Source organism: Lissotriton helveticus, chromosome 5_1, assembly GCF_964261635.1.
Source record: "Lissotriton helveticus chromosome 5_1, aLisHel1.1, whole genome shotgun sequence".
Lineage (NCBI taxonomy): Eukaryota > Metazoa > Chordata > Amphibia > Caudata > Salamandridae > Lissotriton > Lissotriton helveticus.
In genome coordinates, this window is record NC_136065.1 from 1,650,630,618 (window position 1) to 1,650,652,478 (window position 21,861).

At 38.4% G+C, this 21,861-nt stretch overlaps 21 non-coding genes across 21 annotated transcripts; all 21 read left to right on the forward strand.

Annotated features, from left to right (window-relative positions):
- Positions 1-388: 388 nt before the first annotated feature.
- On the forward strand, positions 389-461 carry TRNAR-UCG (transfer RNA arginine (anticodon UCG)). The gene has a single exon. It is a non-coding gene; the product is annotated as a tRNA-Arg (tRNA).
- An 802-nt stretch (positions 462-1,263) lies between these two features.
- TRNAR-CCU (transfer RNA arginine (anticodon CCU)) lies at positions 1,264-1,336 on the forward strand. Its single transcript has one exon. It is a non-coding gene; the product is annotated as a tRNA-Arg (tRNA).
- A 2,241-nt stretch (positions 1,337-3,577) lies between these two features.
- On the forward strand, positions 3,578-3,650 carry TRNAR-UCG (transfer RNA arginine (anticodon UCG)). The gene has a single exon. It is a non-coding gene; the product is annotated as a tRNA-Arg (tRNA).
- Positions 3,651-4,453: 803 nt separating this feature from the next.
- On the forward strand, positions 4,454-4,526 carry TRNAR-UCU (transfer RNA arginine (anticodon UCU)). The gene has a single exon. It is a non-coding gene; the product is annotated as a tRNA-Arg (tRNA).
- A 646-nt stretch (positions 4,527-5,172) lies between these two features.
- Positions 5,173-5,245, forward strand: TRNAR-UCG (transfer RNA arginine (anticodon UCG)). The gene has a single exon. It is a non-coding gene; the product is annotated as a tRNA-Arg (tRNA).
- A 1,518-nt stretch (positions 5,246-6,763) lies between these two features.
- TRNAR-UCG (transfer RNA arginine (anticodon UCG)) lies at positions 6,764-6,836 on the forward strand. The gene has a single exon. It is a non-coding gene; the product is annotated as a tRNA-Arg (tRNA).
- An 803-nt stretch (positions 6,837-7,639) lies between these two features.
- Positions 7,640-7,712, forward strand: TRNAR-CCU (transfer RNA arginine (anticodon CCU)). The gene has a single exon. It is a non-coding gene; the product is annotated as a tRNA-Arg (tRNA).
- Positions 7,713-8,358: 646 nt separating this feature from the next.
- Positions 8,359-8,431, forward strand: TRNAR-UCG (transfer RNA arginine (anticodon UCG)). The gene has a single exon. It is a non-coding gene; the product is annotated as a tRNA-Arg (tRNA).
- An 803-nt stretch (positions 8,432-9,234) lies between these two features.
- On the forward strand, positions 9,235-9,307 carry TRNAR-UCU (transfer RNA arginine (anticodon UCU)). The gene has a single exon. It is a non-coding gene; the product is annotated as a tRNA-Arg (tRNA).
- Positions 9,308-9,953: 646 nt separating this feature from the next.
- On the forward strand, positions 9,954-10,026 carry TRNAR-UCG (transfer RNA arginine (anticodon UCG)). Its single transcript has one exon. It is a non-coding gene; the product is annotated as a tRNA-Arg (tRNA).
- A 1,518-nt stretch (positions 10,027-11,544) lies between these two features.
- Positions 11,545-11,617, forward strand: TRNAR-UCG (transfer RNA arginine (anticodon UCG)). Its single transcript has one exon. It is a non-coding gene; the product is annotated as a tRNA-Arg (tRNA).
- An 803-nt stretch (positions 11,618-12,420) lies between these two features.
- TRNAR-CCU (transfer RNA arginine (anticodon CCU)) lies at positions 12,421-12,493 on the forward strand. The gene has a single exon. It is a non-coding gene; the product is annotated as a tRNA-Arg (tRNA).
- A 646-nt stretch (positions 12,494-13,139) lies between these two features.
- On the forward strand, positions 13,140-13,212 carry TRNAR-UCG (transfer RNA arginine (anticodon UCG)). Its single transcript has one exon. It is a non-coding gene; the product is annotated as a tRNA-Arg (tRNA).
- Positions 13,213-14,015: 803 nt separating this feature from the next.
- TRNAR-CCU (transfer RNA arginine (anticodon CCU)) lies at positions 14,016-14,088 on the forward strand. Its single transcript has one exon. It is a non-coding gene; the product is annotated as a tRNA-Arg (tRNA).
- A 646-nt stretch (positions 14,089-14,734) lies between these two features.
- On the forward strand, positions 14,735-14,807 carry TRNAQ-UUG (transfer RNA glutamine (anticodon UUG)). Its single transcript has one exon. It is a non-coding gene; the product is annotated as a tRNA-Gln (tRNA).
- An 803-nt stretch (positions 14,808-15,610) lies between these two features.
- Positions 15,611-15,683, forward strand: TRNAR-CCU (transfer RNA arginine (anticodon CCU)). Its single transcript has one exon. It is a non-coding gene; the product is annotated as a tRNA-Arg (tRNA).
- A 646-nt stretch (positions 15,684-16,329) lies between these two features.
- TRNAQ-UUG (transfer RNA glutamine (anticodon UUG)) lies at positions 16,330-16,402 on the forward strand. Its single transcript has one exon. It is a non-coding gene; the product is annotated as a tRNA-Gln (tRNA).
- Positions 16,403-17,205: 803 nt separating this feature from the next.
- TRNAR-CCU (transfer RNA arginine (anticodon CCU)) lies at positions 17,206-17,278 on the forward strand. Its single transcript has one exon. It is a non-coding gene; the product is annotated as a tRNA-Arg (tRNA).
- Positions 17,279-17,924: 646 nt separating this feature from the next.
- On the forward strand, positions 17,925-17,997 carry TRNAQ-UUG (transfer RNA glutamine (anticodon UUG)). Its single transcript has one exon. It is a non-coding gene; the product is annotated as a tRNA-Gln (tRNA).
- An 803-nt stretch (positions 17,998-18,800) lies between these two features.
- On the forward strand, positions 18,801-18,873 carry TRNAR-CCU (transfer RNA arginine (anticodon CCU)). Its single transcript has one exon. It is a non-coding gene; the product is annotated as a tRNA-Arg (tRNA).
- Positions 18,874-19,519: 646 nt separating this feature from the next.
- Positions 19,520-19,592, forward strand: TRNAR-UCG (transfer RNA arginine (anticodon UCG)). Its single transcript has one exon. It is a non-coding gene; the product is annotated as a tRNA-Arg (tRNA).
- Positions 19,593-21,861: the final 2,269 nt, after the last annotated feature.

A 21,861-nucleotide genomic window follows, 5' to 3' on the forward strand; every position in this document is an offset into this window, starting at 1 on the left:
GTAGTGAAAGGCTTTCAGGCACTTGAATAGGGCAAGTCAGGATTCATGAAACGTATACAACCTTTGAGTGTGTGTAAATTGGAATATCCAGGAAGGAGCAGTTTGTACTACTTTCAAAACAGTTTCTCTCCACTTCTGGAAACATCCAGAGCTATATAAAGCATACTCTGAGCTTTAATCTCATGAAGAAAGAGGTTTAAATGCAAAAAAGAAAACAATAGCTTATCGTACTGGTGACATTCTCATTATATAAATTCCAAAAAAGTGATTTAATTGAAAGGAGCTGAAAAACCCCCACAATGGTTTGTAAACCTAAATAACTATAAATAATATATTTTCCATCCTTGCATACCACCTACAGTATATAAATAAACGCAGCAGGACACATGACCACGTGGCCTAATGGATAAGGCGTCTGACTTCGAATCAGAAGATTGAGGGTTCGAGTCCCTTCGTGGTCGGTTTTTGCCAATGGTCACACAATTCAGGTTTCCATTCAGAATGGAAGCAGGCTCTTCCAATACTCTCATAGCCATCATGTTCTCATTCCTAATTAATAATAAAGTGGAGTACATACTACACAGTCATTTAGATTGCATCTACAGTCTAAAATCTAGTGCATTTAAGTGGCATTAAAAAGTGCTTCTATGTACACGCACTGAATATGTATTAGGTTTGCAGAATTTTGACTTGACAGAATGGGTTTTTAGCTTAAGTGTGTGTAGATGAACTGCAAGGTGTGTAAGTATGTGTTCATGGGGTGCTTCAAGTGTAAAATCTGTATGATTTGTGAAGTTAAAGTGCTAATTTTGCCTACGAGAAAGAAAAGTACTACAGAAGAATTATAAAGGATTGGCACATTGGCTGCCTTTGCTGATGACACAGTTGGCTAATTTGTAAAGCACTGGTCTATTAAGTTGCAGAGTGTGGTTGAACTTGGTTAGTAGACTTGGTGCCTGTTTCTGTGTCCTGCTGAAGACAAGGACGGCTTGATACCACTGTCAAAGCCCAGTTTAATGAGAAAAGCATCCATGGAAGAAGAAGTGTTGATTCGAAAATGGTACTCCTCCAATTTCTCTGCACTTGCTACAAATGCAGAGTCTCCATTATAGCACAGAACAGAGTGTTAAAGTCGGGATGGAAGAGGATGAAAATGGGAAGTTTACTTATGGAGAGAACTGAGAAATATCATGTGTACAGACACCAATGTTGGACGATTGAATACATTTAAATAATGCCTCTAGATTGCTAGCATTTATCTGTGCCTCAGTGGCCTAATGGATAAGGCACTGGCCTCCTAAGCCAGGGATTGTGGGTTCGAGTCCCATCTGAGGTGCAAACCAAAGTTCACTCTTACTTTTCCAGAAAAATAAGTATATTCATTACATGCTTCCTCTCAGATGTTTATGAGGTATTAGGAACTTTGAAATGGTACCATTTTACTTCTGTACTCTTCAGAGTCATGTTGATGTTCTGAAACTACAAAGTCGATTTTTAAACACCTATCTTTGTCAGATGCATTTTTGACCCGGCAGAAGATATTCCTTTGGAAAAAATGATTTGAATTGGATTGGTGTAACTGTTGTTCCTAGAGGTGGTGAAAGGCTTTCAGGCACTTGAATAGGGCAAGTCAGGATTCATGAAACGTATACAACCTTTGAGTGTGTGTAAATTGGAATATCCAGGAAGGAGCAGTTCGTACTACTTTCAAAACAGTTTCTCTCCACTTCTGGAAACATCCAGAGCTATATAAAGCATACTCTGAGCTTTAATCTCATGAAGAAAGAGGTTTAAATGCAAAAAAGAAAACAATAGCTTATCGTACTGGTGACATTCTCATTATATAAATTCCAAAAAAGTGATTTAATTGAAAGGAGCTGAAAAAACCCCACAATGGTTTGTAAACCTAAATAACTATAAATAATATATTTTCCATCCTTGCAAACCACCTACAGTATATAAATAAACGCAGCAGGACACATGACCGCGTGGCCTAATGGATAAGGCATTTGACTTCGAATCAGAAGATTGATTGTTCGAGTCCCTTCGTGGTCGGTTTTTGCCAATGGTCACACAATTCAGGTTTCCATTCAGAATGGAAGCAGGCTCTTCCAATACTCTCATAGCCATCATGTTCTCATTCCTAATTAATAATAAAGTGGAGTACATACTGCACAGTCATTTAGATTGCATCTACAGTCTAAAATCTAGTGCATTTAAGTGGCATTAAAAAGTGCTTCTATGTACACGCACTGAATATGTACTAGGTTTGCAGAATTTTGACTTCACAGAATGGGTTTTTAGCTTAAGTGTGTGTAGATGAACTGCAAGGTGTGTAAGTATGTGTTCATGGGGTGCTTCAAGTGTAAAATCTGTATGATTTGTGAAGTTAAAGGTCTAATTTTGCCTACGAGAAAGAAAAGTACTACAGAAGAATTATAAAGGATTGGCACATTGGCTGCCTTTGCTGATGACACAGTTGGCTAATTTGTAAAGCACTGGTCTATTAAGTTGCAGAGTGTGGTTGAACTTGGTTAGTAGACTTGGTGCCTGTTTCTGTGTCCTGCTGAAGACAAGGACGGCTTGATACCACTGTCAAAGCCCAGTTTAATGAGAAAAGCATCCATGGAAGAAGAAGTGTTGATTCGAAAATGGTACTCCTCCAATTTCTCTGCACTTGCTACAAATGCAGAGTCTCCATTATAGCACAGAACAGAGTGTTAAAGTCGGGGATGGAAGAGGATGAAAATGGGAAGTTTACTTATGGAGAGAACTGAGAAATATCCTGTGTGCACACACCAGTGTTGGACGATTGACTACATTTAAATAATGCCTCTAGATTGCTTGCATTTATCTGTGCCTCAGTGGCCTAATGGATAAGGCACTGGCCTCTTAAGCCAGGGATTGTGGGTTCGAGTCCCATCTGAGGTGCAAACTAAAGTTCACTCTTACTTTTCCAGAAAAATAAGTATATTTATTACATGCTTCCTCTCAGATGTTTATGAGGTATTAGGAACTTTGAAATGGAACCATTTTACTTCTGTACTCTTCAGAGTCATGTTGATGTTCTGAAACTACAAAGTCAATTTTTAAACACCTATCTTTGTCAGATGCATTTTTGACCCGGCAGAAGATATTCCTTTGGAAAAAATGATTTGAATTGGATTGGTGTAACTGTTGTTTCTAGAGGTGGTGAAAGGCTTTCAGGCACTTGAATAGGGCAAGTCAGGATTCATGAAACGTATACAACCTTTGAGTGTGTGTAAATTGGAATATCCAGGAAGGAGCAGTTTGTACTACTTTCAAAACAGTTTCTCTCCACTTCTGGAAACATCCAGAGCTATATAAAGCATACTCTGAGCTTTAATCTCATGAAGAAAGAGGTTTAAATGCAAAAAAGAAAACAATAGCTTATCGTACTGGTGACATTCTCATTATATAAATTCCAAAAAAGTGATTTAATTGAAAGGAGCTGAAAAAACCCCACAATGGTTTGTAAACCTAAATACCTATAAATAATATATTTTCCATCCTTGCATACCACCTACAGTATATAAATAAACGCAGCAGGACACATGACCGCGTGGCCTAATGGATAAGGCGTCTGACTTCGAATCAGAAGATTGAGGGTACGAGTCCCTTCGTGGTCGGTTTTTGCCAATGGTCACACAATTCAGGTTTCCATTCAGAATGGAAGCAGGCTCTTCCAATACTCTCATAGCCATCATGTTCTCATTCCTAATTAATAATAAAGTGGAGTACATACTACACAGTCATTTAGATTGCATCTTCAGTCTAAAATCTAGTGCATTTAAGTGGCATTAAAAAGTGCTTCTATGTACACGCACTGAATATGTACTAGGTTTGCAGACTTTTGACTTCACAGAATGGGTTTTTAGCTTAAGTGTGTGTAGATGAACTGCAAGGTGTGTAAGTATGTGTTCATGGAGTGCTTCAAGTGTAAAATCTGTATGATTTGTGCAGTTAAAGTGCTAATTTTGCCAACGAGAAAGAAAAGTACAACAGAAGAATTATAAAGGATTGGCACATTGGCTGCCTTTGCTGATGACACAGTTGGCTAATTTGTAAAGCACTGGTCTATTAAGTTGCAGAGTGTGTTTGAACTTGGTTAGTAGACTTGGTGCCTGTTTCTGTGTCCTGCTGAAGACAAGGACGGCTTGATACCACTGTCAAAGCCCAGTTTAATGAGAAAAGCATCCATGGAAGAAGAAGTGTTGATTCGAAAATGGTACTCCTCCAATTTCTCTGCACTTGCTACAAATGCAGAGTCTCCATTATAGCACAGAACAGAGTGTTAAAGTCGGGGATGGAAGAGCATGAAAATGGGAAGTTTACTTATGGAGAGAACTTAGAAATATCCTGTGTGCAGACACCAGTGTTGGACGATTGAATACATTTAAATAATGCCTCTAGATTGTTGGCATTTATCTGTGCCTCAGTGGCCTAATGGATAAGGCACTGGCCTTCTAAGCCAGGGATTGTGGGTTCGAGTCCCATCTGAGGTGCAAACCAAAGTTCACTCTTACTTTTCCAGAAAAATAAGTATATTTATTACATGCTTCCTCTCAGATGTTTATGAGGTATTAGGAACTTTGAAATGGTACCATTTTACTTCTGTACTCTTCAGAGTCATGTTGATGTTCTGAAACTACAAAGTCAATTTTTAAACACCTATCTTTGTCAGATGCATTTTTGACCCGGCAGAAGATATTCCTTTGGAAAAAATGATTTGAATTGGATTGGTGTAACTGTTGTTTCTAGAGGTAGTGAAAGGCTTTCAGGCACTTGAATAGGGCAAGTCAGGATTCATGAAAGGTATACAACCTTTGAGTGTGTGTAAATTGGAATATCCAGGAAGGAGCAGTTTGTACTACTTTCAAAACAGTTTCTCTCCACTTCTGGAAACATCCAGAGCTATATAAAGCATACTCTGAGCTTTAATCTCATGAAGAAAGAGGTTTAAATGCAAAAAAGAAAACAATAGCTTATCGTACTGGTGACATTCTCATTATATAAATTCCAAAAAAGTGATTTAATTGAAAGGAGCTGAAAAAAACCCACAATGGTTTGTAAACCTAAATAACTATAAATAATATATTTTCCATCCTTGCATACCACCTACAGTATATAAATAAACGCAGTAGGACACATGACCGCGTGGCCTAATGGATAAGGCGTCTGACTTCGAATCAGAAGATTGAGGGTTCGAGTCCCTTTGTGGTCGGTTTTTGCCAATGGTCACACAATTCAGGTTTCCATTCAGAATGGAAGCAGGCTCTTCCAATACTCTCATAGCCATCATGTTCTCATTCCTAATTAATAATAAAGTGGAGTACATACTGCACAGTCATTTAGATTGCATCTTCAGTCTAAAATCTAGTGTATTTAAGTGGCATTAAAAAGTGCTTCTATGTACACGCACTGAATATGTACTAGGTTTGCAGACTTTTGACTTCACAGAATGGGTTTTTAGCTTAAGTGTGTGTAGATGAACTGCAACGTGTGTAAGTATGTGTTCATGGAGTGCTTCAAGTGTAAAATCTGTATGATTTGTGCAGTTAAAGTGCTAATTTTGCCTACGAGAAAGAAAAGTACTACAGAAGAATTATAAAGGATTTGCACATTGGCTGCCTTTGCTGATGACACAGTTGGCTAATTTGTAAAGCACTGGTCTATTAAGTTGCAGAGTTTGGTTGAACTTGGTTAGTAGACTTGGTGCCTGTTTCTGTGTCCTGCTGAAGACAAGGACGGCTTGATACCACTGTCAAAGGCAGTTTAATGAGAAAAGCATCCATGGAAGAAGTGTTGATTCGAAAATGGTACTCCTCCAATTTCTCTGCACTTGCTACAAATGCAGAGTCTCCATTATAGCACAGAACAGAGTGTTAAAGTCGGGGATGGAAGAGGATGAAAATGGGAAGTTTACTTATGGAGAGAACTGAGAAATATCATGTGTACAGACACCAATGTTGGACGATTGAATACATTTAAATAATGCCTCTACATTGCTAGCATTTATATGTACCTCAGTGGCCTAATGGATAAGGCACTGGCCTCTTAAGCTAGGGATTGTGGGTTCGAGTCCCATCTGAGGTGCAAACCAAAGTTCACTCTTACTTTTCCAGAAAAATAAGTATATTCATTACATGCTTCCTCTCAGATGTTTATGAGGTATTAGGAACTTTGAAATGGTACCATTTTACTTCTGTACTCTTCAGAGTCATGTTGATGTTCTGAAACTACAAAGTCAATTTTTAAACACCTATCTTTGTCAGATGCATTTTTGACCCGGCAGAAGATATTCCTTTGGAAAAAATGATTTGAATTGGATTGGTGTAACTGTTGTTCCTAGAGGTGGTGAAAGGCTTTCAGGCACTTGAATAGGGCAAGTCAGGATTCATGAAACGTATACAACCTTTGAGTGTGTGTAAATTGGAATATCCAGGAAGGAGCAGTTTGTACTACTTTCAAAACCGTTTCTCTCCACTTCTGGAAACATCCAGAGCCATATAAAGCATACTCTGAGCTTTAATCTCATGAAGAAAGAGGTTTAAATGCAAAAAAGAAAACAATAGCTTATCGTACTGGTGACATTCTCATTATATAAATTCCAAAAAAGTGATTTAATTGAAAGGAGCTGAAAAAACCCCACAATGGTTTGTAAACCTAAATAACTATAAATAATATATTTTCCATCCTTGCATACCACCTACAGTATATAAATAAACGCAGCAGGACACATGACCGCGTGGCCTAATGGATAAGGCGTCTGACTTCGAATCAGAAGATTGAGGGTTCGAGTCCCTTCGTGGTCGGTTTTTGCCAATGGTCACACAATTCACGTTTCCATTCAGAATGGAAGCAGGCTCTTCCAATACTCTCATAGCCATCATGTTCTCATTCCTAATTAATAATAAAGTGGAGTACATACTACACAGTCATTTAGATTGCATCTTCAGTCTAAAATCTAGTGCATTTAAGTGGCATTAAAAAGTGCTTCTATGTACACGCACTAAATATGTACTAGGTTTGCAGACTTTTGACTTCACAGAATGGGTTTTTAGCTTAAGTGTGTGTAGATGAACTGCAAGGTGTGTAAGTATGTGTTCATGGAGTGCTTCAAGTGTAAAATCTGTATGATTTGTGCAGTTAAAGTGCTAATTTTGCCAACGAGAAAGAAAAGTACAACAGAAGAATTATAAAGGATTGGCACATTGGCTGCCTTTGCTGATGACACAGTTGGCTAATTTGTAAAGCACTGGTCTATTAAGTTGCAGAGTGTGGTTGAACTTGGTTAGTAGACTTGGTGCCTGTTTCTGTGTCCTGCTGAAGACAAGGACGGCTTGATACCACTGTCAAAGCCCAGTTTAATGAGAAAAGCATCCATGGAAGAAGAAGTGTTGATTCGAAAATGGTACTCCTCCAATTTCTCTGCACTTGCTACAAATGCAGAGTCTCCATTATAGCACAGAACAGAGTGTTAAAGTCGGGGATGGAAGAGCATGAAAATGGGAAGTTTACTTATGGAGAGGACTTAGAAATATCCTGTGTGCAGACACCAGTGTTGGACGATTGAATACATTTAAATAATGCCTCTAGATTGTTGGCATTTATCTGTGCCTCAGTGGCCTAATGGATAAGGCACTGGCCTCCTAAGCCAGGGATTGTGGGTTCGAGTCCCATCTGAGGTGCAAACCAAAGTTCACTCTTACTTTTCCAAAAAAATAAGTATATTTATTACATGCTTCCTCTCAGATGTTTATGAGGTATTAGGAACTTTGAAATGGTACCATTTTACTTCTGTACTCTTCAGAGTCATGTTGATGTTCTGAAACTACAAAGTCAATTTTTAAACACCTATCTTTGTCAGATGCATTTTTGACCCGGCAGAAGATATTCCTTTGGAAAAAATGATTTGAATTGGATTGGTGTAACTGTTGTTCCTAGAGGTGGTGAAAGGCTTTCAGGCACTTGAATAGGGCAAGTCAGGATTCATGAAACGTATACAACCTTTGAGTGTGTGTAAATTGGAATATCCAGGAAGGAGCAGTTTGTACTACTTTCAAAACAGTTTCTCTCCACTTCTGGAAACATCCAGAGCTATATAAAGCATACTCTGAGCTTTAATCTCATGAAGAAAGAGGTTTAAATGCAAAAAAGAAAACAATAGCTTATCGTACTGGTGACATTCTCATTATATAAATTCCAAAAAAGTGATTTAATTGAAAGGAGCTGAAAAAACCCCACAATGGTTTGTAAACCTAAATAACTATAAATAATATATTTTCCATCCTTGCATACCACCTACAGTATATAAATAAATGCAGTAGGACACATGACCGCCTGGCCTAATGGATAAGGCGTCTGACTTCGAATCAGAAGATTGAGGGTTCGAGTCCCTTCGTGGTCGGTTTTTGCCAATGGTCACACAATTCAGGTTTCCATTCAGAATGGAAGCAGGCTCTTCCAATACTCTCATAGCCATCATGTTCTCATTCCTAATTAATAATAAAGTGGAGTACATACTGCACAGTCATTTAGATTGCATCTACAGTCTAAAATCTAGTGCATTTAAGTGGCATTAAAAAGTGTTTCTATGTACACGCACTGAATATGTACTAGGTTTGCAGACTTTTGACTTCACAGAATGGGTTTTTAGCTTAAGTGTGTGTAGATGAACTGCAAGGTGTGTATGTATGTGTTCATGGAGTGCTTCAAGTGTAAAATCTGTATGATTTGTGCAGTTAAAGTGCTAATTTTGCCAACGAGAAAGAAAAGTACAACAGAAGAATTATAAAGGATTGGCACATTGGCTGCCTTTGCTGATGACACAGTTGGCTAATTTGTAAAGCACTGGTCTATTAAGTTGCAGAGTGTGGTTGAACTTGGTTAGTAGACTTGGTGCCTGTTTCTGTGTCCTGCTGAAGACAAGGACGGCTTGATACCACTGTCAAAGCCCAGTTTAATGAGAAAAGCATCCATGGAAGAAGAAGTGTTGATTCGAAAATGGTACTCCTCCAATTTCTCTGCACTTGCTACAAATGCAGAGTCTCCATTATAGCACAGAACAGAGTGTTAAAGTCGGGGATGGAAGAGCATGAAAATGGGAAGTTTACTTATGGAGAGAACTTAGAAATATCCTGTGTGCAGACACCAGTGTTGGACGATTGAATACATTTAAATGATGCCTCTAGATTGTTGGCATTTATCTGTGCCTCAGTGGCCTAATGGATAAGGCACTGGCCTTCTAAGCCAGGGATTGTGGGTTCGAGTCCCATCTGAGGTGCAAACCAAAGTTCACTCTTACTTTTCCAGAAAAATAAGTATATTTATTACATGCTTCCTCTCAGATGTTTATGAGGTATTAGGAACTTTGAAATGGTACCATTTTACTTCTGTACTCTTCAGAGTCATGTTGATGTTCTGAAACTACAAAGTCAATTTTTAAACACCTATCTTTGTCAGATGCATTTTTGACCCGGCAGAAGATATTCCTTTGGAAAAAATGATTTGAATTGGATTGGTGTAACTGTTGTTTCTAGAGGTAGTGAAAGGCTTTCAGGCACTTGAATAGGGCAAGTCAGGATTCATGAAAGGTATACAACCTTTGAGTGTGTGTAAATTGGAATATCCAGGAAGGAGCAGTTTGTACTACTTTCAAAACAGTTTCTCTCCACTTCTGGAAACATCCAGAGCTATATAAAGCATACTCTGAGCTTTAATCTCATGAAGAAAGAGGTTTAAATGCAAAAAAGAAAACAATAGCTTATCGTACTGGTGACATTCTCATTATATAAATTCCAAAAAAGTGATTTAATTGAAAGGAGCTGAAAAAACCCCACAATGGTTTGTAAACCTAAATAACTATAAATAATATATTTTTCATCCTTGCATACCACCTACAGTATATAAATAAACGCAGTAGGACACATGACCGCGTGGCCTAATGGATAAGGCGTCTGACTTCGAATCAGAAGATTGAGGGTTCGAGTCCCTTTGTGGTCGGTTTTTGCCAATGGTCACACAATTCAGGTTTCCATTCAGAATGGAAGCAGGCTCTTCCAATACTCTCATAGCCATCATGTTCTCATTCCTAATTAATAATAAAGTGGAGTACATACTGCACAGTCATTTAGATTGCATCTTCAGTCTAAAATCTAGTGTATTTAAGTGGCATTAAAAAGTGCTTCTATGTACACGCACTGAATATGTACTAGGTTTGCAGACTTTTGACTTCACAGAATGGGTTTTTAGCTTAAGTGTGTGTAGATGAACTGCAACGTGTGTAAGTATGTGTTCATGGAGTGCTTCAAGTGTAAAATCTGTATGATTTGTGCAGTTAAAGTGCTAATTTTGCCTACGAGAAAGAAAAGTACTACAGAAGAATTATAAAGGATTTGCACATTGGCTGCCTTTGCTGATGACACAGTTGGCTAATTTGTAAAGCACTGGTCTATTAAGTTGCAGAGTGTGGTTGAACTTGGTTAGTAGACTTGGTGCCTGTTTCTGTGTCCTGCTGAAGACAAGGACGGCTTGATACCACTGTCAAAGGCAGTTTAATGAGAAAAGCATCCATGGAAGAAGTGTTGATTCGAAAATGGTACTCCTCCAATTTCTCTGCACTTGCTACAAATGCAGAGTCTCCATTATAGCACAGAACAGAGTGTTAAAGTCGGGGATGGAAGAGGATGAAAATGGGAAGTTTACTTATGGAGAGAACTGAGAAATATCATGTGTACAGACACCAATGTTGGACGATTGAATACATTTAAATAATGCCTCTACATTGCTAGCATTTATATGTACCTCAGTGGCCTAATGGATAAGGCACTGGCCTCTTAAGCTAGGGATTGTGGGTTCGAGTCCCATCTGAGGTGCAAACCAAAGTTCACTCTTACTTTTCCAGAAAAATAAGTATATTCATTACATGCTTCCTCTCAGATGTTTATGAGGTATTAGGAACTTTGAAATGGTACCATTTTACTTCTGTACTCTTCAGAGTCATGTTGATGTTCTGAAACTACAAAGTCGATTTTTAAACACCTATCTTTGTCAGATGCATTTTTGACCCGGCAGAAGATATTCCTTTGGAAAAAATGATTTGAATTGGATTGGTGTAACTGTTGTTCCTAGAGGTGGTGAAAGGCTTTCAGGCACTTGAATAGGGCAAGTCAGGATTCATGAAACGTATACAACCTTTGAGTGTGTATAAATTGGAATATCCAGGAAGGAGCAGTTTGTACTACTTTCAAAACAGTTTCTCTCCACTTCTGGAAACATCCAGAGCCATATAAAGCATACTCTGAGCTTTAATCTCATGAAGAAAGAGGTTTAAATGCAAAAAAGAAAACAATAGCTTATCGTACTGGTGACATTCTCATTATATAAATTCCAAAAAAGTGATTTAATTGAAAGGAGCTGAAAAAACCCCACAATGGTTTGTAAACCTAAATAACTATAAATAATATATTTTCCATCCTTGCATACCACCTACAGTATATAAATAAACGCAGCAGGACACATGACCGCGTGGCCTAATGGATAAGGCGTCTGACTTCGAATCAGAAGATTGAGGGTTCGAGTCCCTTCGTGGTCGGTTTTTGCCAATGGTCACACAATTCAGGTTTCCATTCAGAATGGAAGCAGGCTCTTCCAATACTCTCATAGCCATCATGTTCTCATTCCTAATTAATAATAAAGTGGAGTACATACTACACAGTCATTTAGATTGCATCTTCAGTCTAAAATCTAGTGCATTTAAGTGGCATTAAAAAGTGCTTCTATGTACACGCACTAAATATGTACTAGGTTTGCAGACTTTTGACTTCACAGAATGGGTTTTTAGCTTAAGTGTGTGTAGATGAACTGCAAGGTGTGTAAGTATGTGTTCATGGAGTGCTTCAAGTGTAAAATCTGTATGATTTGTGCAGTTAAAGTGCTAATTTTGCCAACGAGAAAGAAAAGTACAACAGAAGAATTATAAAGGATTGGCACATTGGCTGCCTTTGCTGATGACACAGTTGGCTAATTTGTAAAGCACTGGTCTATTAAGTTGCAGAGTGTGGTTGAACTTGGTTAGTAGACTTGGTGCCTGTTTCTGTGTCCTGCTGAAGACAAGGACGGCTTGATACCACTGTCAAAGCCCAGTTTAATGAGAAAAGCATCCATGGAAGAAGAAGTGTTGATTCGAAAATGGTACTCCTCCAATTTCTCTGCACTTGCTACAAATGCAGAGTCTCCATTATAGCACAGAACAGAGTGTTAAAGTCGGGGATGGAAGAGCATGAAAATGGGAAGTTTACTTATGGAGAGAACTTAGAAATATCCTGTGTGCAGACACCAGTGTTGGACGATTGAATACATTTAAATAATGCCTCTAGATTGTTGGCATTTATCTGTGCCTCAGTGGCCTAATGGATAAGGCACTGGCCTCCTAAGCCAGGGATTGTGGGTTCGAGTCCCATCTGAGGTGCAAACCAAAGTTCACTCTTACTTTTCCAAAAAAATAAGTATATTTATTACATGCTTCCTCTCAGATGTTTATGAGGTATTAGGAACTTTGAAATGGTACCATTTTACTTCTGTACTCTTCAGAGTCATGTTGATGTTCTGAAACTACAAAGTCAATTTTTAAACACCTATCTTTGTCAGATGCATTTTTGACCCGGCAGAAGATATTCCTTTGGAAAAAATGATTTGAATTGGATTGGTGTAACTGTTGTTCCTAGAGGTGGTGAAAGGCTTTCAGGCACTTGAATAGGGCAAGTCAGGATTCATGAAACGTATACAACCTTTGAGTGTGTGTAAATTGGAATATCCAGGAAGGAGCAGTTTGTACTACTTTCAAAACAGTTTCTCTCCACTTCTGGAAACATCCAGAGCTATATAAAGCATACTCTGAGCTTTAATCTCATGAAGAAAGAGGTTTAAATGCAAAAAAGAAAACAATAGCTTATCGTACTGGTGACATTCTCATTATATAAATTCCAAAAAAGTGATTTAATTGAAAGGAGCTGAAAAAACCCCACAATGGTTTGTAAACCTAAATAACTATAAATAATATATTTTCCATCCTTGCATACCACCTACAGTATATAAATAAACGCAGTAGGACACATGACCGCCTGGCCTAATGGATAAGGCGTCTGACTTCGAATCAGAAGATTGAGGGTTCGAGTCCCTTCGTGGTCGGTTTTTGCCAATGGTCACACAATTCAGGTTTCCATTCAGAATGGAAGCAGGCTCTTCCAATACTCTCATAGCCATCATGTTCTCATTCCTAATTAATAATAAAGTGGAGTACATACTGCACAGTCATTTAGATTGCATCTACAGTCTAAAATCTAGTGCATTTAAGTGGCATTAAAAAGTGTTTCTATGTACACGCACTGAATATGTACTAGGTTTGCAGACTTTTGACTTCACAGAATGGGTTTTTAGCTTAAGTGTGTGTAGATGAACTGCAAGGTGTGTATGTATGTGTTCATGGAGTGCTTCAAGTGTAAAATCTGTATGATTTGTGCAGTTAAAGTGCTAATTTTGCCTACGAGAAAGAAAAGTACAACAGAAGAATTATAAAGGATTGGCACATTGGCTGCCTTTGCTGATGACACAGTTGGCTAATTTGTAAAGCACTGGTCTATTAAGTTGCAGAATGTGGTTGAACTTGGTTAGTAGACTTGGTGCCTGTTTCTGTGTCCTGCTGAAGACAAGGACGGCTTGATACCACTGTCAAAGCCCAGTTTAATGAGAAAAGCATCCATGGAAGAAGAAGTGTTGATTCGAAAATGGTACTCCTCCAATTTCTCTGCACTTGCTACAAATGCAGAGTCTCCATTATAGCACAGAACAGAGTGTTAAAGTCGGGGATGGAAGAGCATGAAAATGGGAAGTTTACTTATGGAGAGAACTGAGAAATATCCTGTGTTCAGACACCAGTGTTGGACGATTGAATACATTTAAATATTGCCTCTAGATTGTTGGCATTTATCTGTGCCTCAGTGGCCTAATGGATAAGGCACTGGCCTCCTAAGCCAGGGATTGTGGGTTCGAGTCCCATCTGAGGTGCAAACCAAAGTTCACTCTTACTTTTCCAGAAAAATAAGTATATTTATTACATGCTTCCTCTCAGATGTTTATGAGGTATTAGGAACTTTGAAATGGTACCATTTTACTTCTGTACTCTTCAGAGTCATGTTGATGTTCTGAAACTACAAAGTCAATTTTTAAACACCTATCTTTGTCAGATGCATTTTTGACCCGGCAGAAGATATTCCTTTGGAAAAAATGATTTGAATTGGATTGGTGTAGCTGTTGTTTCTAGAGGTAGTGAAAGGCTTTCAGGCACTTGAATAGGGCAAGTCAGGATTCATGAAACGTATACAACCTTTGAGTGTGTGTAAATTGGAATATCCAGGAAGGAGCAGTTTGTACTACTTTCAAAACAGTTTCTCTCCACTTCTGGAAACATCCAGAGCTATATAAAGCATACTCTGAGCTTTAATCTCATGAAGAAAGAGGTTTAAATGCAAAAAAGAAAACAATAGCTTATCGTACTGATGACATTCTCATTATATAAATTCCAAAAAAGTGATTTAATTGAAAGGAGCTGAAAAACCCCCACAATGGTTTGTAAACCTAAATAACTATAAATAATATATTTTACATCCTTGCATACCACCTACAGTATATAAATAAACGCAGCAGGACACATGACCGCGTGGCCTAATGGATAAGGCGTCTGACTTTGAATCAGAAAATTGAGGGTTCGGGTCCCTTCGTGGTCGGTTTTTGCCAATGGTCACACAATTCAGGTTTCCATTCAGAATGCAAGCAGGCTCTTCCAATACTCTCATAGCCATCATGTTCTCATTCCTAATTAATAATAAAGTGGAGTACATACTGCACAGTCATTTAGATTGCATCTTCAGTCTAAAATCTAGTGCATTTAAGTGGCATTAAAAAGTGTTTCTATGTACACGCACTGAATATGTACTAGGTTTGCAGACTTTTGACTTCACAGAATGGGTTTTTAGCTTAAGTGTGTGTAGATGAACTGCAAGGTGTGTATGTATGTGTTCATGGAGTGCTTCAAGTGTAAAATCTGTATGATTTGTGCAGTTAAAGTGCTAATTTTGCCTACGAGAAAGAAAAGTACAACAGAAGAATTATAAAGGATTGGCACATTGGCTGCCTTTGCTGATGACACAGTTGGCTAATTTGTAAAGCACTGGTCTATTAAGTTGCAGAATGTGGTTGAACTTGGTTAGTAGACTTGGTGCCTGTTTCTGTGTCCTGCTGAAGACAAGGACGGCTTGATACCACTGTCAAAGCCCAGTTTAATGAGAAAAGCATCCATGGAAGAAGAAGTGTTGATTCGAAAATGGTACTCCTCCAATTTCTCTGCACTTGCTACAAATGCAGAGTCTCCATTATAGCACAGAACAGAGTGTTAAAGTCGGGGATGGAAGAGCATGAAAATGGGAAGTTTACTTATGGAGAGAACTGAGAAATATCCTGTGTGCAGACACCAGTGTTGGACGATTGAATACATTTAAATATTGCCTCTAGATTGTTGGCATTTATCTGTGCCTCAGTGGCCTAATGGATAAGGCACTGGCCTCCTAAGCCAGGGATTGTGGGTTCGAGTCCCATCTGAGGTGCAAACCAAAGTTCACTCTTACTTTTCCAGAAAAATAAGTATATTTATTACATGCTTCCTCTCAGATGTTTATGAGGTATTAGGAACTTTGAAATGGTACCATTTTACTTCTGTACTCTTCAGAGTCATGTTGATGTTCTGAAACTACAAAGTCAATTTTTAAACACCTATCTTTGTCAGATGCATTTTTGACCCGGCAGAAGATATTCCTTTGGAAAAAATGATTTGAATTGGATTGGTGTAGCTGTTGTTTCTAGAGGTAGTGAAAGGCTTTCAGGCACTTGAATAGGGCAAGTCAGGATTCATGAAACGTATACAACCTTTGAGTGTGTGTAAATTGGAATATCCAGGAAGGAGCAGTTTGTACTACTTTCAAAACAGTTTCTCTCCACTTCTGGAAACATCCAGAGCTATATAAAGCATACTCTGAGCTTTAATCTCATGAAGAAAGAGGTTTAAATGCAAAAAAGAAAACAATAGCTTATCGTACTGATGACATTCTCATTATATAAATTCCAAAAAAGTGATTTAATTGAAAGGAGCTGAAAAACCCCCACAATGGTTTGTAAACCTAAATAACTATAAATAATATATTTTACATCCTTGCATACCACCTACAGTATATAAATAAACGCAGCAGGACACATGACCGCGTGGCCTAATGGATAAGGCGTCTGACTTTGAATCAGAAAATTGAGGGTTCGGGTCCCTTCGTGGTCGGTTTTTGCCAATGGTCACACAATTCAGGTTTCCATTCAGAATGCAAGCAGGCTCTTCCAATACTCTCATAGCCATCATGTTCTCATTCCTAATTAATAATAAAGTGGAGTACATACTGCACAGTCATTTAGATTGCATCTTCAGTCTAAAATCTAGTGCATTTAAGTGGCATTAAAAAGTGTTTCTATGTACACGCACTGAATATGTACTAGGTTTGCAGACTTTTGACTTCACAGAATGGGTTTTTAGCTTAAGTGTGTGTAGATGAACTGCAAGGTGTGTATGTATGTGTTCATGGAGTGCTTCAAGTGTAAAATCTGTATGATTTGTGCAGTTAAAGTGCTAATTTTGCCTACGAGAAAGAAAAGTACAACAGAAGAATTATAAAGGATTGGCACATTGGCTGCCTTTGCTGATGACACAGTTGGCTAATTTGTAAAGCACTGGTCTATTAAGTTGCAGAATGTGGTTGAACTTGGTTAGTAGACTTGGTGCCTGTTTCTGTGTCCTGCTGAAGACAAGGACGGCTTGATACCACTGTCAAAGCCCAGTTTAATGAGAAAAGCATCCATGGAAGAAGAAGTGTTGATTCGAAAATGGTACTCCTCCAATTTCTCTGCACTTGCTACAAATGCAGAGTCTCCATTATAGCACAGAACAGAGTGTTAAAGTCGGGGATGGAAGAGCATGAAAATGGGAAGTTTACTTATGGAGAGAACTGAGAAATATCCTGTGTGCAGACACCAGTGTTGGACGATTGAATACATTTAAATATTGCCTCTAGATTGTTGGCATTTATCTGTGCCTCAGTGGCCTAATGGATAAGGCACTGGCCTCCTAAGCCAGGGATTGTGGGTTCGAGTCCCATCTGAGGTGCAAACCAAAGTTCACTCTTACTTTTCCAGAAAAATAAGTATATTTATTACATGCTTCCTCTCAGATGTTTATGAGGTATTAGGAACTTTGAAATGGTACCATTTTACTTCTGTACTCTTCAGAGTCATGTTGATGTTCTGAAACTACAAAGTCAATTTTTAAACACCTATCTTTGTCAGATGCATTTTTGACCCGGCAGAAGATATTCCTTTGGAAAAAATGATTTGAATTGGATTGGTGTAGCTGTTGTTTCTAGAGGTAGTGAAAGGCTTTCAGGCACTTGAATAGGGCAAGTCAGGATTCATGAAACGTATACAACCTTTGAGTGTGTGTAAATTGGAATATCCAGGAAGGAGCAGTTTGTACTACTTTCAAAACAGTTTCTCTCCACTTCTGGAAACATCCAGAGCTATATAAAGCATACTCTGAGCTTTAATCTCATGAAGAAAGAGGTTTAAATGCAAAAAAGAAAACAATAGCTTATCGTACTGATGACATTCTCATTATATAAATTCCAAAAAAGTGATTTAATTGAAAGGAGCTGAAAAACCCCCACAATGGTTTGTAAACCTAAATAACTATAAATAATATATTTTACATCCTTGCATACCACCTACAGTATATAAATAAACGCAGCAGGACACATGACCGCGTGGCCTAATGGATAAGGCGTCTGACTTTGAATCAGAAAATTGAGGGTTCGGGTCCCTTCGTGGTCGGTTTTTGCCAATGGTCACACAATTCAGGTTTCCATTCAGAATGCAAGCAGGCTCTTCCAATACTCTCATAGCCATCATGTTCTCATTCCTAATTAATAATAAAGTGGAGTACATACTGCACAGTCATTTAGATTGCATCTTCAGTCTAAAATCTAGTGCATTTAAGTGGCATTAAAAAGTGCTTCTATGTACACGCACTGAATAAGTACTAGGTTTGCAGACTTTTGACTTCACAGAATGGGTTTTTAGCTTAAGTGTGTGTAGATGAACTGCAAGGTGTGTAAGTATGTGTTCATGGAGTGCTTCAAGTGTAAAATCTGTATGATTTGTGCAGTTAAAGTGCTAATTTTGCCTACGAGAAAGAAAAGTACTACAGAAGAATTATAAAGGATTGGCACATTGGCTGCCTTTGCTGATGACACAGTTGGCTAATTTGTAAAGCACTGGTCTATTAAGTTGCAGAGTGTGGTTGAACTTGGTTAGTAGACTTGGTGCCTGTTTCTGTGTCCTGCTGAAGACAAGGACGGCTTGATACCACTGTCAAAGCCCAGTTTAATGAGAAAAGCATCCATGGAAGAAGAAGTGTTGATTCGAAAATGGTACTCCTCCAATCTCTCTGCACTTGCTACAAATGCAGAGTCTCCATTATAGCACAGAACAGAGTGTTAAAGTCGGGGATGGAAGAGGATGAAAATGGGAAGTTTACTTATGGAGAGAACTGAGAAATATCCTGTGTGCAGACACCAGTGTTGGACGATTGAATACATTTAAATAATGCCTCTAGATTGCTGGCATTTATCTGTGCCTCAGTGGCCTAATGGATAAGGCACTGGTCTCCTAAGCCAGGGATTGTGGGTTCGAGTCCCATCTGAGGTGCAAACCAAGGTTCACTCTTACTTTTCCAGAAAAATAAGTATATTTATTACATGCTTCCTCTCAGATGTTTATGAGGTATTAGGAACTTTGAAATGGTACCATTTTACTTCTGTACTCTTCAGAGTCATGTTGATGTTCTGAAACTACAAAGTCAATTTTTAAACACCTATCTTTGTCAGATGCATTTTTGACCCGGCAGAAGATATTCCTTTGGAAAAAATGATTTGAATTGGATTGGTGTAACTGTTGTTCCTAGAGGTGGTGAAAGGCTTTCAGGCACTTGAATAGGGCAAGTCAGGATTCATGAAACGTATACAACCTTTGAGTGTGTGTAAATTGGAATATCCAGGAAGGAGCAGTTTGTACTACTTTCAAAACAGTTTCTCTCCACTTCTGGAAATATCCAGAGCTATATAAAGCATACTCTGAGCTTTAATCTCATGAAGAAAGAGGTTTAAATGCAAAAAAGAAAACAATAGCTTATCGTACTGGTGACATTCTCATTATATAAATTCCAAAAAAGTGATTTAATTGAAAGGAGCTGAAAAACCCCCACAATGGTTTGTAAACCTAAATAACTATAAATAATATATTTTCCATCCTTGCATACCACCTACAGTATATAAATAAACGCAGCAGGACACATGACCGCGTGGCCTAATGGATAAGGCGTCTGACTTCGAATCAGAAGATTGAGGGTTCGAGTCCCTTCGTGGTCGGTTTTTGCCAATGGTCACACAATTCAGGTTTCCATTCAGAATGGAAGCAGGCTCTTCCAATACTCTCATAGCCATCATGTTCTCATTCCTAATTAATAATAAAGTGAAGTACATACTGCACAGTCATTTAGATTGCATCTACAGTCTAAAATCTATTGCATTTAAGTGGCATTAAAAAGTGCTTCTATGTACACGCACTGAATATGTACTAGGTTTGCAGAATTTTGACTTGACAGAATGGGTTTTTAGCTTAAGTGTGTGTAGATGAACTGCAAGGTGTGTAAGTATGTGTTCATGGGGTGCTTCAGGTGTAAAATCTGTATGATTTGTGAAGTTAAAGTGCTAATTTTGCCTACGAGAAAGAAAAGTACTACAGAAGAATTATAAAGGATTGGCACATTGGCTGCCTTTGCTGATGACACAGTTGGCTAATTTGTAAAGCACTGGTCTATTAAGTTGCAGAGTGTGGTTGAACTTGATTAGTAGACTTGGTGCCTGTTTCTGTGTCCTGCTGAAGACAAGGACGGCTTGATACCACTGTCAAAGCCCAGTTTAATGAGAAAAGCATCCATGGAAGAAGAAGTGTTGATTCGAAAATGGTACTCCTCCAATTTCTCTGCACTTGCTACAAATGCAGAGTCTCCATTATAGCACAGAACAGAGTGTTAAAGTCGGGGATGGAAGAGGATGAAAATGGGAAGTTTACTTATGGAGAGAACTGAGAAATATCCTGTGTGCAGACACCAGTGTTGGACGATTGAATACATTTAAATAATGCCTCTAGATTGCTGGCATTTATCTGTGCCTCAGTGGCCTAATGGATAAGGCACTGACCTCTTAAGCCAGGGATTGTGGGTTCGAGTTCCATCTGAGGTGCAAACTAAAGTTCACTCTTACTTTTCCAGAAAAATAAGTGTATTTATTACATGCTTCCTCTCAGATGTTTATGAGGTATTAGGAACTTTGAAATGGTACCATTTTACTTCTGTACTCTTCAGAGTCATGTTGATGTTCTGAAACTACAAAGTCAATTTTTAAACACCTATCTTTGTCAGATGCATTTTTGACCCGGCAGAAGATATTCCTTTGGAAAAAATGATTTGAATTGGATTGGTGTAACTGTTGTTTCTAGAGGTGGTGAAAGGCTTTCAGGCACTTGAATAGGGCAAGTCAGGATTCATGAAACGTATACAACCTTTGAGTGTGTGTAAATTGGAATATCCAGGAAGGAGCAGTTTGTACTACTTTCAAAACAGTTTCTCTCCACTTCTGGAAACATCCAGAGCTATATAAAGCATACTCTGAGCTTTAATCTCATGAAGAAAGAGGTTTAAATGCAAAAAAGAAAACAATAGCTTATCGTACTGGTGACATTCTCATTATATAAATTCCAAAAAAGTGATTTAATTGAAAGGAGCTGAAAAAACCCCACAATGGTTTGTAAACCTAAATAACTATAAATCATATATATTCCATCCTTGCATACCACCTACAGTATATAAATAAACGCAGCAGGACACATGACAGCATGGCCTAATGGATAAGGCGTCTGACTTCGAATCAGAAGATTGAGGGTTCGAGTCCCTTCGTGGTCGGTTTTTGCCAATGGTCACACAATTCAGGTTTCCATTCAGAATGGAAGCAGGCTCTTCCAATACTCTCATAGCCATCATGTTCTCATTCCTAATTAATAATAAAGTGGAGTACATACTGCACAGTCATTTAGATTGCATCTACAGTCTAAAATCTAGTGCATTTAAGTGGCATTAAAAAGTGCTTCTATGTACACGCACTGAATATGTACTAGGTTTGCAGAATTTTGACTTGACAGAATGGGTTTTTAGCTTAAGTGTGTGTAGATGAACTGCAAGGTGTGTAAGTATGTGTTCATGGGGTGCTTCTAGTGTAAAATCTGTATGATTTGTGAAGTTAAAGTGCTAATTTTGCCTACGAGAAAGAAAAGTACTACAGAAGAATTATAAAGGATTGGCACATTGGCTGCCTTTGCTGATGACACAGTTGGCTAATTTGTAAAGCACTGGTCTATTAAGTTGCAGAGTGTGGTTGAACTTGGTTAGTAGACTTGGTGCCTGTTTCTGTGTCCTGCTGAAGACAAGGACGGCTTGATACCACTGTCAAAGCCCAGTTTAATGAGAAAAGCATCCATGGAAGAAGAAGTGTTGATTCGAAAATGGTACTCCTCCAATTTCTCTGCACTTGCTACAAATGCAGAGTCTCCATTATAGCACAGAACAGAGTGTTAAAGTCG